Consider the following 13,044-nt stretch of genomic DNA (forward strand, 5'->3'; position numbering starts at 1 on the left):
ATAAATAAATAAATATTAAAAAAAAAGATATAGTCTTTCTGTTTTTTTGTTTTGTTTGTTTTTGGATTGTTTTGTTTTGCTTTGTTTTTCAAGACAGGGTTTCCTCTATGTATACCGGACTGTCTTGGAACTCACTTTTTAGACCAGACTGGCCACCTGCCTCTGCCTCCCGAGTGTGGGATTAAAGATGTGCCAGCTACCTCCCTGTTTTTAAGTTGATATCTGAATTTTTCATCAAACTGAGTGTGGTCGTGCTGGGACAGGGAAACCATGAATTAGAGAACAGTCTGGGCTACAAACCAAGTCTGTCACAAAAAAAAAAAAAAATTTAAATTAACATTTGGGGCTGGAGAGAGGGTTTAGTGGTTAAGAGCACTGACTGCTCTTCTAGGGGACCTGGGTTCAATTCCCAGCACCTACATGGCAGCTCACAACTGTCTGAAGATCCAGTTGCAGGGGATCTGACACCTTCACACCAATGCACATAAAATAAAGTTAAATAAACCATAAAAAATATTTAAACATACCAAGTCATGTAGTATGTAATTCCATCAATTGGGGAAAATTAACATATTTAAATGTTACATTCTTTTGCCCAAATTAAAATAATCTAAGTGCAATTATAACTTGGTTTTCCCAGCATCTACTCAAAAATACATGGATGGGACTGGAGAGGAGGCTCAGTGGTTAAGAGCACATACACCTCTTTATGAGGACCTGGGTTCATGCCCTAGCACCCACGTGGGGAAGCTCACAACTTCCTGTCACTCCAGCTCCAGGGAATCTACCCTCAGGTATACATAATGGAAAATAGATGTTTTTAATACAAGAGCAAAGCTTACAGACTGCTGTTTTCCTTCATTTGCTTTTCTCATAGTTGTTTAATATAATTTATATTTTTGTTTGAGTAAAGTATGTAAGGAACTCTCAATGATAATATTTTTAAATGTTGAAAACTCTACATTCTTCTTACATTTATTATCAATGATTAACTTCACATTTGAAATATTTAAAGAGTAAAACTTGATAAGAAATGTGTCTTGGGCTGGCTCAGTAAGGAAAGGTGCCTGCTGACAGGCCTGACAGCCAGAGTCCTCCTCACAACCCATGTGGTGGGAGAAGAGAGCAGCTCCTTTACACTGTCCTCTCGTCTCCACACACGTGTCCTGAAGCAGAGTAAACTAGAAAAGACCAGTTATTAGATAGTGACTTAGTTTTGCTCTGATATAGAAGTTTTACTTAATCATACAGGCCATTTTGAAACCTCTTTCTGTATTCCAGTAATCATTCCTGGGATTGGAAATACAAAAAAAAAAGCCATTATGGCTGCAACCATTACAAGATCCAATAGACCCAGAGAATCATTACAATTTTGGGAAGAGTCTTCTTAATTCTGTTGATCAGTTGCAAACATTTTCTGAGAAAAATGGGTGCAATACAGCTAATCCCACATGAGCTTTTATAACCTGCAGGAAGGATAGTATAAACCTTTTTCTAAAGATTTATTTATTATATATACAGTGTTCTGCCTACATGTATGCCTGCAGGCCAGAAGAGGGTGCCAGATCTCATCATACATGGTTCTGAACCACCATGTGGTTGCTGGGAATTGAACTCAGGACCTCTGGAAGAGCAACCAGTACTCTTAAGCTCTGAGCCATCTTTGCAAGCCCCCAGTATAAACCTTCCTAAAGGTTGAGAACCACTGCATTAGATTTCAGACTTAGGGGATTAATTTCACCAAGAGGGCAGAGAAAGAAGAAGGAGAAAGTAAAGAAGTTCATGAGACTTTTTTTTAGCCTTCTGAAAAAGGCAGACTGCTGCTGCTGAGGCCAGAATGCTGGTCTGAGCATTAGCAGATGTTAACCAACTTGGTGGATTGGAATTAGTATGAATATGAGTTATAAAAATAATGTTGATTTTTTTTGTCATATAGACATCAGGTAGGAGAAAAATAATTGTTAAGTAACAGAAGTGGGGGTGGGTTCAAGACTGCAGTTTCTAAAAGAGAAACAGGTTGAGCTCAATATGCTGAGTCAAGTAAAATAGTCAATGGCAAGAAACATAATAAGAGCTGCTTGATTACAGTAAGTTCAGACTGTTGAGTTGTGTGGTGGTTTGAGTAAGAATGGTCCCCATAGGCTCCTATATTTGAATGCCTACTCAGCAAAAAGTGGAACTATTTGACATGATTACAAGGATTAGGAGATCTGACCTTGCTGGAGGAAGTATCTCACGGGGGTAGGGGGGGATTTGGGGGTTTCAAAAGCCCATGCTAGGTTCGTTCGTGTTCTCTCTCTTTCTCTCTCTCTCGTGTGTGTGTGTGTGTGTGTGTGTGTGTGTGTGTGTGTGTGTGTGTATGTGTGTCTTTGGATCAGGATGTAGCTCTCAGTGACTTCTCCAGCACCTTGCTTCATGCCTTTTTATGGATTGCAAACATAGGGGAATTCCAAGGCCTAATAAGTCCTAGATGACCTAGTTGCAACTGTTCCTGTACTAACAGTTAGGCCTGTTTTTGTTGAAATTAGGAGCGGCAGGGCTGCATCCCCGGCACCCGGCCGCCCGCATGGCTAGCTTATGCCCCGAAATAATTACACGAAAACTGTATTCTTTCAAACACTGCCTGGCCAGGCTAGTTCCAGCTTCTTATTGGCTATCTCTTACATATTGTTCTAACCCATTTCTAATATTCTGTGTAGCCCACGAGCTGGCTTACCAGGGAGGATCTTAACCTGCGTCTGTCTGGAGCGGGAGAATCATGGTGACTCCTCCACTAAGCTTCTTTCTTCCAGAATTCTCTTCTGTTTTCTCCACCCACCTAAGGGTGGGCCTATCAAGGGGCCTAGGCAGTTTCTTTATTAGTAAGAAATCACTCCCACATCATGTTTTAATTTTTCCCCCACAAAGGAGCCATTGATCAACCCATACTGGGTCAGCCACTCTGTGAGAAAACAAAATCTAAGTTCTGGGGCAGCAAGTCCTTCCCAGGTACAAGGCGGAGTGTCTGCAGGACGCTCTGGGCTCTGCTCGACAGACTCTTCTCTGCGCTTAGCCAGTTCAGACTTCCATTGGTTCAAATTTCAGGAATCTGACACCGAGGAGGTTATTTTAGGCATGTTTAAGCATAGCACAATTTTTGTCCTGGTGTGCTAGAGTTCTCGAAGACAATCTGCTGGTCTTGATTCACTAGTAGGGGTCTTCAGTGTCTCTGCTAGTGCCCAGATCAGAAACATGTCCTACCTGAGGCCACCCATGGTAGTGCATGCTTTAATTCCAGCACTATGGAAATGTGATGGTGGATCTCTATGAGGCCATGATAATCTACATTTGAGTTGCAGGCCAGCCAAGGTTACACAAAAGGAGTCATGGGGTGTTGAGTATCTGCTGTGTTGTATTAAGAATATTTTTTTAAAAAATAAGCATAGCATAATTTGATGAAAACTTTCCTGGTGACAACTAACTCAATCCCATGTTCACAGTGAAGCATTCACAAATCTTGTTGAGGAACAAAGGAAGCTAAATAAAGATTGATCATGACTATATCAAAACTCTTTGTAGAGTATGAGTGAAACCTACCATACAAATGGGTTCTACAGATTGAGAAAACAGCCTCACTATAAGGATTTTGGGGGAAGATCTGGAGTGGTCTCCACCACAGGGATCACAAAGGTTACCAGGCTGTTAACCACGCCCACTCCCAACCTTCCTTGGCAGGAACAACCCTGTGTGTTTAACATTCCAGGTTCCCTTAATGTTCATCTGTGAGTACGAGTCCCTCCGTGCCTCCCACACCTGGTGTTGGGAGTTTTGTTCAGTGGTCTTTGGCTGTTGGTGGGAACACCTTTATCGCAGATGACAAAATTTCACTTAAATTATAAATGCATAGCCAGGCGGTGGTGGCGCAAGCCTTTAATCCCAGCACACAGGAGGCAGAGGCAGGCAGATCTCTGGGAGTTAGAGGCCAGCCTGGTCTACAAGAGCTAGTTCCGGGACAGGCACCAAAGCTACAGAGAAATCCTGTCTCGAAAAACCAAAAAAAAAAAAAAAAAAATTATAAATGCATATAGATTTTTAGGTAAATAGTTAATATTCCTTATGAGTTTTTCAAACATTCCTAGTTATTTTGCCCTCCTCCTTCCTCCACTGTATTTATCTCCCTCTCCTTACCTATAAAACCCCCTTTCCCATTCCCCTTATCAAATCATTTGTCCTCTGCGATTCCCCTCTCTTGCTCCCCAAAGCCCCCACCCTATCAATGGTGCCTTTTTGCTTTCAAGCTTTCTGGAATTATCAGAGTATGTGCTGACATTTGAAGGTTTGAGCTTGGTGCCTCTGTTGAGGGAGAACATGTGATGTATGATTTTCTGGGACTGGTTACAGGTAATTTTAAGTTTTTAATCACTATCTGTGGTACGTCCTCACCCTGGGTAGAAGTATACCCTGTGCAGTAGTCCGGATTCTCTAGAGCACCCATTCTCAACCTGTGTTTTGTGATCTGTTGAAGTATTGCATATCAGATATTTACATTACAATTCATAACAGTAGCAATGAAATAATTTTATGGTTGGGGGTCACCACAGCATGAGGAAGTCTATTAAAGGGCTACAGCATTAGGAAGGTTGAGAACCACTGCTCTAGAGGAATAAAACTGATAGAATGATAGAATCATATATGTATATAAGATTATATATCATATGTATTATATATTAGATATATAGCACATATCTAATAAACCACATATAATATATATAATACGAGTGGGTCTAACTAGTCTAATAATGGCTGTCTCCTGATAGAAAGTCATGAATAGTTATTCAGTTCATGAAGCTGGATGGCTCAGCTGGTCTTCAGTACACATCAACATACTGAAGAAGTTGGCTCTAATAGCAGTGAAAGAATGATTTGGCAGCAGGATATGTGAGTTTGCCAGTGATAATGAGAGCAAACAGGCAAAACCCAAAGCCTTCATTTCATGTCCTTATATCGCTTTCCATGAGAAGTTCTGTCTTCTGATCTCATATGATCCAGTTAACAAGAATTCCTCACAGGCGCTCTTGGTGACTTGGGTTTTTAGTGAATTCCAGATACAGACAAGTTGACAACCAAGAATATTATCAGAAGCCCATGCTTTGTCAACTTGACACATAGTTGCAACCCCTTATTGTGTATACTGTTGCCATGACTACTCACTGGCATGGGAAGGTTTTATTGCAGAGATAAGAGAACAGGCAGAGCTATCTGGCAGCGTCCAGAGCAGAGGGAGAGTAGACTGAGCATGCCCAGCAGACTGGACGCGGTCAGGGATATCTTCTAGCGAGGGGGAATGGAAGATGATAGAAAATAGAGAAAGCATAGTGAGACTAAACAGCTGGTTTATGCGGAGAATGAGTATCCTGGGGGAGGGAAGCATGCGAGCTGGAGGGAGGGGAGAGGACGCTAGCATGGACTCTGAAATATGTAACAGGTACCTGTGATGCTGAGAGAGCCTGGAGACCAGCTTTTGCTTTGAAATGATAGGTACCGTGTGTGGATAACCATTTGTCCCTTCTGCCAGAGGCGAGAGAAATGACCCTTTTCTGCAGACGGAAACCAGCTTCACAAGTTCCTAAGGAATGCTGGCTTTTATCTAACTGCCAGAAATCCTAGGTGCAGTCCAGGCTGTGCTCATCTCTGAATATGTGGACTGCCTTTAGGAGTTTGGGGAACTGGAGTTTCATTTGAACTTGACACTTAATTTCCAAATGAAAACAAAAGCAGGCCATAGTCACACTTAGCACGACGTAACTATCCTACCTACAATCTCAAACCCATTATATATTTTTAAATGTGTGTTTGAGAATTAGTGGGGGTTTCTAGAAGGACATTCTTTTAGTATCTCATATCTTACATATGATAACTGACACCACTCTAAAGGCAGTGGGGCCTGGGCCAATGGAGCTGCTAAACAAGGCAATGAATGTCTCGTGCAGTGGTCAGCTTTACTCACAGCCTCTAACAATTTATATTCCGGGGGTTAAGAAGGTCACATGAGGAAAGTTCTCGTAAGTTCAAGCTGTATATAATCACAAGGACAAGCCATGCATGGCAAAAATCATATTTTTTCCGTAGAGGCGCATAAAGCGAAGTTTAAGTCTTGAATTGAATAACAACAGCAGGCAATCAAGTGACCCAAAGTCAGCTCACTCCTATCTGCTACCCCTGAGAGAAGTACAAACAAAACACGTGCCAAAAAAAAAAAAAGAATTAAAAATAAATAAATAAATAAATAAATAAAAAACACGTGCCAAGGACAATTTCACGTTTTGAAGAAACCCGGTCACAAGATTCTTGTCTTTCCTCATCAGCCCAAAGAGCAATCAGGGTTCCCTGACCTGTGGGAAGTCCAAGGACCACCCACCTCCATCCAGGTCTAGTAAGGTGAGCATCCAAACTGCCTAGGCTCCCACAAAGCCAGTACGTGCAGTAGGATCAAAAACCCATTGCCATTGTTCTTGAGTTCTCGGTAGTCCTCATTGTCCGCTATGTTCAGCGAGTCCGGGGTTATCCCAGGCTTTTTTAGACCCAGGGCCTTTATTCTTACAGAAGTTTGCAAACTCGATCTCTTCATGTGTCCAATGTATTGGAGTGATCGGAGAGCCTTGAGCTCAGTTGGGGTTGGGTTTTTATATTAGCAAAGGTGGGGGTAATGGATTTTTAAGGTTCAGGAGCCCTGATTGGTTGAAATTTGTCAGCCAATTGGGTGTCCTGGTGAAAAGAGATGGGTGTGTGCTGGCAGGAGAACAATGGGTGGAACGTTAGGAATTTCCTTTGGATGGTCTGTTCCTGGGTGGTGCCTGGGTGGTCTCAGTTTGCAGTTTTTCTTGGAACCAGGGTAAACTACTAAGATGCAGGTCTCTGTCGAGCTTGTCACGGCTGGGGCCGGCACTCCCCTTTGTCTCTGCTGCCACCAGTCCACCTTGGCCCACCTTATCTGGTTCTCTCACCAACTCTCTCTTAGCTTTCCTTCAAGCCCCGGCGACACTAAAACACGAGTGAGTCACCATTTCCTATTTCCTCTCTAGGTGACCCTAGTGATCCACTTCTGAGAATTCGTGTTGTGTGGATGGTCCTGAGGATGGAACCTAGGGATTTGTGCTTGCTGGGGAAAGTGCTAGGCACTGAGCTACACCGCTGTCTTAACAACAACAACAGCAGCACCTTTTTATTCTGTGAAAGGGTCTGACTCTAGCTCAAACTGGCCTTGAACTTGTGGTCTCACTTTAACTGGCCTGTTGTAAGCATGGGATTCCAGCCCTGTGATTCAGACTCCAACTCCTCATGAGTTCTCGTACATCCTGATGTCTTTTTTTTTAAAAGGTTTATTTATTTATTTATTCATGAATACAACATTCTGCCTGTATATGCTTGCATGCCAGAGGGCGTCAGATCTCATTACAGATGGTTGTGAGCCACCATGTGGTTGCTGGGAATTGAACTCAGGACCTTTGGAAGAGCAGGCACTGCTCTTAACCTCTGAACCATCTCTCCAGCCCCCATCCTGATGTCTTGAATGGCCTGGAAGTCTGGCCACTCTAATGAGCAGAAGACCTTAAGTTGCCCTGGTTTCACACAGGCTACAGAGACTGCGTAGCATTCATGAAGTTCTGGAAATGAGAAAGAAAAAACAAAGTCCAAGGGGGCCCTAAGTTTAGAGGAAGTTTGGCTTATGCTGGAGATTAATTCACAAGTACAACAAGAAGTCTAGGGCTGGAGAGATGGTTCGGAGTTCAATTCCCAGCAACCACATGGTGGCTCACAACCATCTGAAATGAGATCTGGTGCCCTCTTCTGGCCTGCAGGAATATGTGCAGGAAGAACCCTGTATATATAATGAATAAATAAATCTTTAAAAATAAAAACAAGAAGACTGACAGCAACCAAGACAATGAATAAACAAACATGAGGAGGCGAGAAGCCAGCAGACACAGACAGGAAAACTCTGTGATGGTCCATGTAGTCCTGGTCCAGTCCTGAAGGGCCACAAATGCACGACTCTATGGACAGAGGAAGAGTCAGGCTGTCCCCCTATTTCTTCTGGCTCAGAGGTTAACAGCATGTCCACCGATTCTCTGTTGAACCCCAATTTGCCTGTACACCAGACATAAAATCCAGAGAAAACTTACAAGTTGACTAAAACCAGTAGAATAAAGTTTGCTAGAGACTGGGGTATCCCCCCAAATTTTGCAAAGTCCCAGGTTTGGGCACCAAAAATGTTGGATCCCAGGGGTGTGCAAATTATGAGGAACAGATCACCAAAGTCTAGGAGCCAGAAGCAAGCTTTATTCCAATCACCACGGGGCACATAAATAATTCCATAGGTCAGAGTTCAGGCTTCTGACATTTTGACAATGGAAGCAGGTTTTGAGTCTCTTCTTTTTATTTTTTTTATTTATTATGTATACAATATTCTGTCTGCATGTATGTCTGCAGGCCAGAAGAGGGTATCAGACCTCATTACAGATGGTTGTGAGCCACTATGCGGTTGCTGGGAATTGAACTCAGGACCTTTGGAAGAGCAGGCACTGCTCTTAACCACTGAGCCATCTCTCCAGCCCCTTGAGTCTCTTCTTAAAGTCAAATCAAGCTTCAGGTGTGGGTAAAAGAGCATTTACAACCTTGAGGTCAGGGTTAGAGTCATGTTACATGTTAAGTTTTACAACTTTTGATTATATGATGCTAATTTAGGATGTTTGCAGGAGCCTGAGGCTGACACAGCCACTTCTCACTGTCCCTGAAAGGATGCAAGGCAGAGAGCAGAATCTCAGAGAAGGGAAGTTGAAAGTTAAGGGAGTACAATGCAGGGAGTCCCATAGAGGCAATGGTTAGGACCTAAGCGGCCCTCACTGAGCTGCTGGAACTGCTGAGTTGGGAGGCAACTGTTAAAACTTTACCTCTGCACACAGTAGCTGCCAGGATATCTGCTCTCAAGGCAGAAAGTGGTTGTTAAAGGTTAACAGTGGCTTTATTTACCCCCCAAATGTGTTTAGGCTTACAGTTTTATGTTCTGGGCTCTTCGGTAGAAATCGAGGGAACTCGGTTGACCTTGGAAGGCAAAAGGCAAAATAGCATTCTAGTCCTTCTCTTCGCCGTGGCAAAGGACTCCAAATATGCTTACTGAATACCATACTTGGTCAGTTACACCAGCACTGGACAGTAAATCATGTTTTAAATCTTAGCACTTGTAGATAAAGCTCAAGTAAAAAACTAAGAAATTTTCAACATCTTATTAAAAGATCTGAGCCAGGCAGTGGTGGCGCTTGCCTTTAATCCAAGCACTTGGGAGGCAGAGGCAGGTGGATCTCTGAGTTCGAGGCCAGCCTGGTCTGCAAGAGCTAGTCCCAGGACAGGCTCCAAAGCTACAGAGAAACCCTGGCTCGAAAAACAAAAAATAAAAAATAAAAGATCTGAATACAAATTACATACACAGCATAATTAAGATTAGGTGTGCACGCATGTGCACACACACACACACACACACACACACACACACAGAGGCTCACCAAGCTAAGGTACTGTGAATGGATTGACAAAAGACAGAAAATGGTCCTTCCCCGTCCAGAGTGAGTATTTTCTTTTTATTAAGATTAAGAAAAGGACATCAGAACAGGAACACTTGATTTTCTTCAAAACGTCTTTTAAATCGAAACAATGCTCAGCATTTTGTTAGCTTGGCTAAATATCAAGCTAGGCACATCCTGTCCTTTCAAAGCTAATAAGTAACAAACATAGACACACATTTTCAAGAACTACAATATTGTTCAAAACAAAGCAGACGGAGGGAGAACATGACCAAGGAAGTCAGGACCGCGAGGGGTGCATCCACCCACAGAGACGGTGGGGCTGATCTAATGGGAGCTCACCAAGGCCAGCTGGACTGGGACTGAACGAGCATGTGATCAAACCGGACTCTCTGAATGTAGCTGACAAGGAGGGCTGACTGAGAAACCAAGGACAATGGCACTGGGTTTTGATCCTACTGCACGTACTGGCTTTGTGGGAGACTAGCCAGTTTGGATGCTCACCTTCCTAGATCTGGATGGAGGGGGAAGGACCTTGGACTTCCCACAGGGCAGGGAACCCTGACTGCTCTTCAGACTGGAGAGGGAGGGGAAAGGGGAGTCAGGCGAGGGGGAGGTAAGTGGGAGGAGGGGAGAAGGTGGAAATTTTTAATAAATAAAAAAAATGAAGAAAAAAGAAAAAAAACTTAACGAAGCATATTTACAGAAATTGGTGATTTGCTGTAAACTGCCTGGATACAATTAGCTTGCGTTTCTTTAACTGCCCATTAATTGTTATTGCCTCTGATCCTGTCAGCACTGAGGAGGAACGATTCCCAGGGTCTAGGGTGACTGCTGGTATTTCCAGATAAGAAACCGGAGAAGCATCAGTTCCCAAGAATTTTAGAGGAAAATACTTGAGAAAAATGGGATTTCCAGGAATGATCACATCTGACCCCTGCGTGACTGATGAAGTGACACAAAAAACCACCAAGAGAATCGTCAACTTTGTGAGAGAGAAGAGAGCGTGCAGGCTGGGCGGTCCCAGCAGAATTCTGGGCTGTTCCCAGGTCTGCTGGTCCATGTTGAGTGAGAAACTGTCCCCATGGGCTTTGCCTTGTGGAGATGCGTTGGACAAGCACTCAAATGCTGATCTGAAACTAGGCCACAGGGCTCCCAGCACAATGCAGCATCTCAGTTCCTTGTAGAAAACAGCATTGCATAGCTAAAATAAAATTTAAAACAAATTTGACATACTCTTTGTTTGCATATATTGCTTCAAGACAAAGCTGTAATAAATAAAACTTGCCTGAAGTTCAGAGAGTAAAACATTCGCACTGCTCAGCCTTACAGACCAGGCAGGAGTGACACACACCTTTAATCCCGGTAGGCCATGACCACTGCAAGTCTTATAAAGGAAGACATCTAACTGGGTTGGCTTATAGTAACAGAGGCTCACTCCATTACTGTCATGGTGGCATGCAGGCAGACATGGTGCTGGAGAAAGAGCTGAGAGTTCTACATCTGGATCTGCAGGCAGCAGGAAGAGAAACTGGGAAACTGGCTTGAGCATCCGAGACCTCAAAGCCCGCCCCCCCCCGCCCCCCGACACACTTTTGCCTACAGTGCCACACCTACTCCCACAAGGCCACGCCTTGTAAGTCTCGCTCCCTGAGTCTATAGAGGTCATTTTCTTTCAGACCTCCACAGTGGCCCATCGTTGGCCATTACAATACCTTACACCTTCAGCCCTCCAACAGAAGAATGGAGCTGACCTTTTCTTTGCTCTGTGTTCTGTAGAATGCCTGCCTCTGTGTGTGTCTGGCTGTGCGAGTGTGTTACGGCTAAGAAAGTGCCATTTTATGCTGGGCATCCTTCTTGGTACCCACCAGCTGCTTGTCTCTGACTCCAGTCCCTGAAAGATCAATTCCCAGTAACCCTGATCCATGACTATCTACTTGTTATGATCTGACTGCCTTTTTTGTTTGTTTGTTTCTGTAACTTGCTTACACAGATACCCAAAGATTGTTTTGAGTTTTCTTAATCACTTGGCAGAACAGAGCAGTTTTTGCTTGATTGCATAGTTGTCGAGGGTCTTCTTTTGGGTTTCCCTTTAAAAGTTCTTTCCCATACCTTCCTTCACAGCAATCTCGAATGTGTCTCCCAGACTGTTCATTCTGATAACAGCTAGTCGATACAACTTTTAATTATGATTGGATTGAGTCTATGGTCTTTTCCCAGGGAGTCACAAAAGTAGCACAAGTGTAGTGCTTTTAATAAAATTAGTAAATGGTTGTTGCCTGCTGTGTCTGAGCTTCTTCCCTCCTGTTACCTGGGGTGCCGGAGGCTTCTACTGTCTCGGTTCTTTAATTGGCAGAGGAGGCAAACCTGTTCCAAACTCTACTTCGCCTCCAAACCCTAGGACCGGATCGTATAGCCTTCTGTATAGCTAAGCGCAAATGTTCAACTAGCCATCTTAGGGCACACAGGAAGCCCTACCTTAAGATACTATTCATCCCGAAAATTGCAGATGATAATCCAGTTCCACAATTGTCTAATTGAAGCAAGCTTTAGTTTAGAGAGGCACCGGGGAACTGGCCAGCAGGCTGTCTCACCCTAATCTTGGATTTTAGAGAGCAGACCCTTCTGTCCTCTTGAGGTCCCTTTTATGAGGGAGAGATAAGAACTGGCGTTAGAGATTGTTAGAGAAATACAATGAAAGAGGAAGACAAGGATATACATCGTGTAAATGGCGTCATTATGTTTTGCAGGTTACATCAGATTTAAGGAACAAACTTATTCTTTTTGTTTGCTTGTTTGTTTCGAGACAGGGTTTCTCTGTATCTTTGGAGTCTGTGCTGGAACTAGCTCTTGTAGACCAGGTTGGCCTCGAACTCACAGAGATCCTCCTACCTCTGCCTCCCCAGTGCTGGGATTAAAGGCGTGTGCCACCACTGCAAGGCACAAAAATATTTTCTATTTAAGAATAAGTTTGTTGTCGGGCACTTGGGAGCAGGTTCCAAAGCTACAGAAAACCCTGTCTCAAAAAGCCAAAAAAAAAAAAAAAAAAAAAAAGGGGGGGAAGGAAAGGATTTTTGTATAAAAGTATGGAAGTTTAATGCAGTGGGCTTCTTCATTTACAAGGTATGTTGCTTCTGTTTTGGTCTCACATTATCTACCATCAAGAACATCATTTTTGTTGTTGTTTGCTTTTGAGACACGGTTTACTCTGTAGCTTTTGAACTCGCTCTTGTAGACCAGGCTGACCTCGAACTCACAGAGATCCCCCTGCGTCAGCCTCCCACCACCACCCAGCTGAAACTGTCATTCTTAAATGATGGGAATGAAGTTAGGGTTCTAGTTTTATCAACCCATGGATTGGTACCCCTCTCTGTCACTCAGGGTCTGAGCCGGTAAGAACTGAAGCCCTGTCCAATCGAAGGCGCCGGGGTGAGAAACGTGCAATCAGGCGAAGAGACCGAGAGTAGGGGGCGGGCTTTTGCGGTCT

The 13,044-nt window shown here is 43.6% G+C and overlaps 1 non-coding gene across 1 annotated transcript; it reads left to right on the forward strand.

Annotated features, from left to right (window-relative positions):
* Positions 1–3,093: 3,093 nt before the first annotated feature.
* LOC126490189 (small nucleolar RNA SNORA3/SNORA45 family) lies at positions 3,094–3,235 on the forward strand. Its single transcript, XR_007589132.1, has one exon. It is a non-coding gene; the product is annotated as a small nucleolar RNA SNORA3/SNORA45 family (small nucleolar RNA).
* The last annotated feature ends 9,809 nt before the right edge of the window (positions 3,236–13,044 follow it).

This window comes from Alexandromys fortis, unplaced genomic scaffold (assembly GCF_014885135.2).
Source record: "Alexandromys fortis isolate MF-2015 unplaced genomic scaffold, M_Fortis_MF-2015_v1.1 scaffold_204, whole genome shotgun sequence".
In the NCBI taxonomy this organism is placed as follows: Eukaryota; Metazoa; Chordata; class Mammalia; order Rodentia; family Cricetidae; genus Alexandromys; species Alexandromys fortis.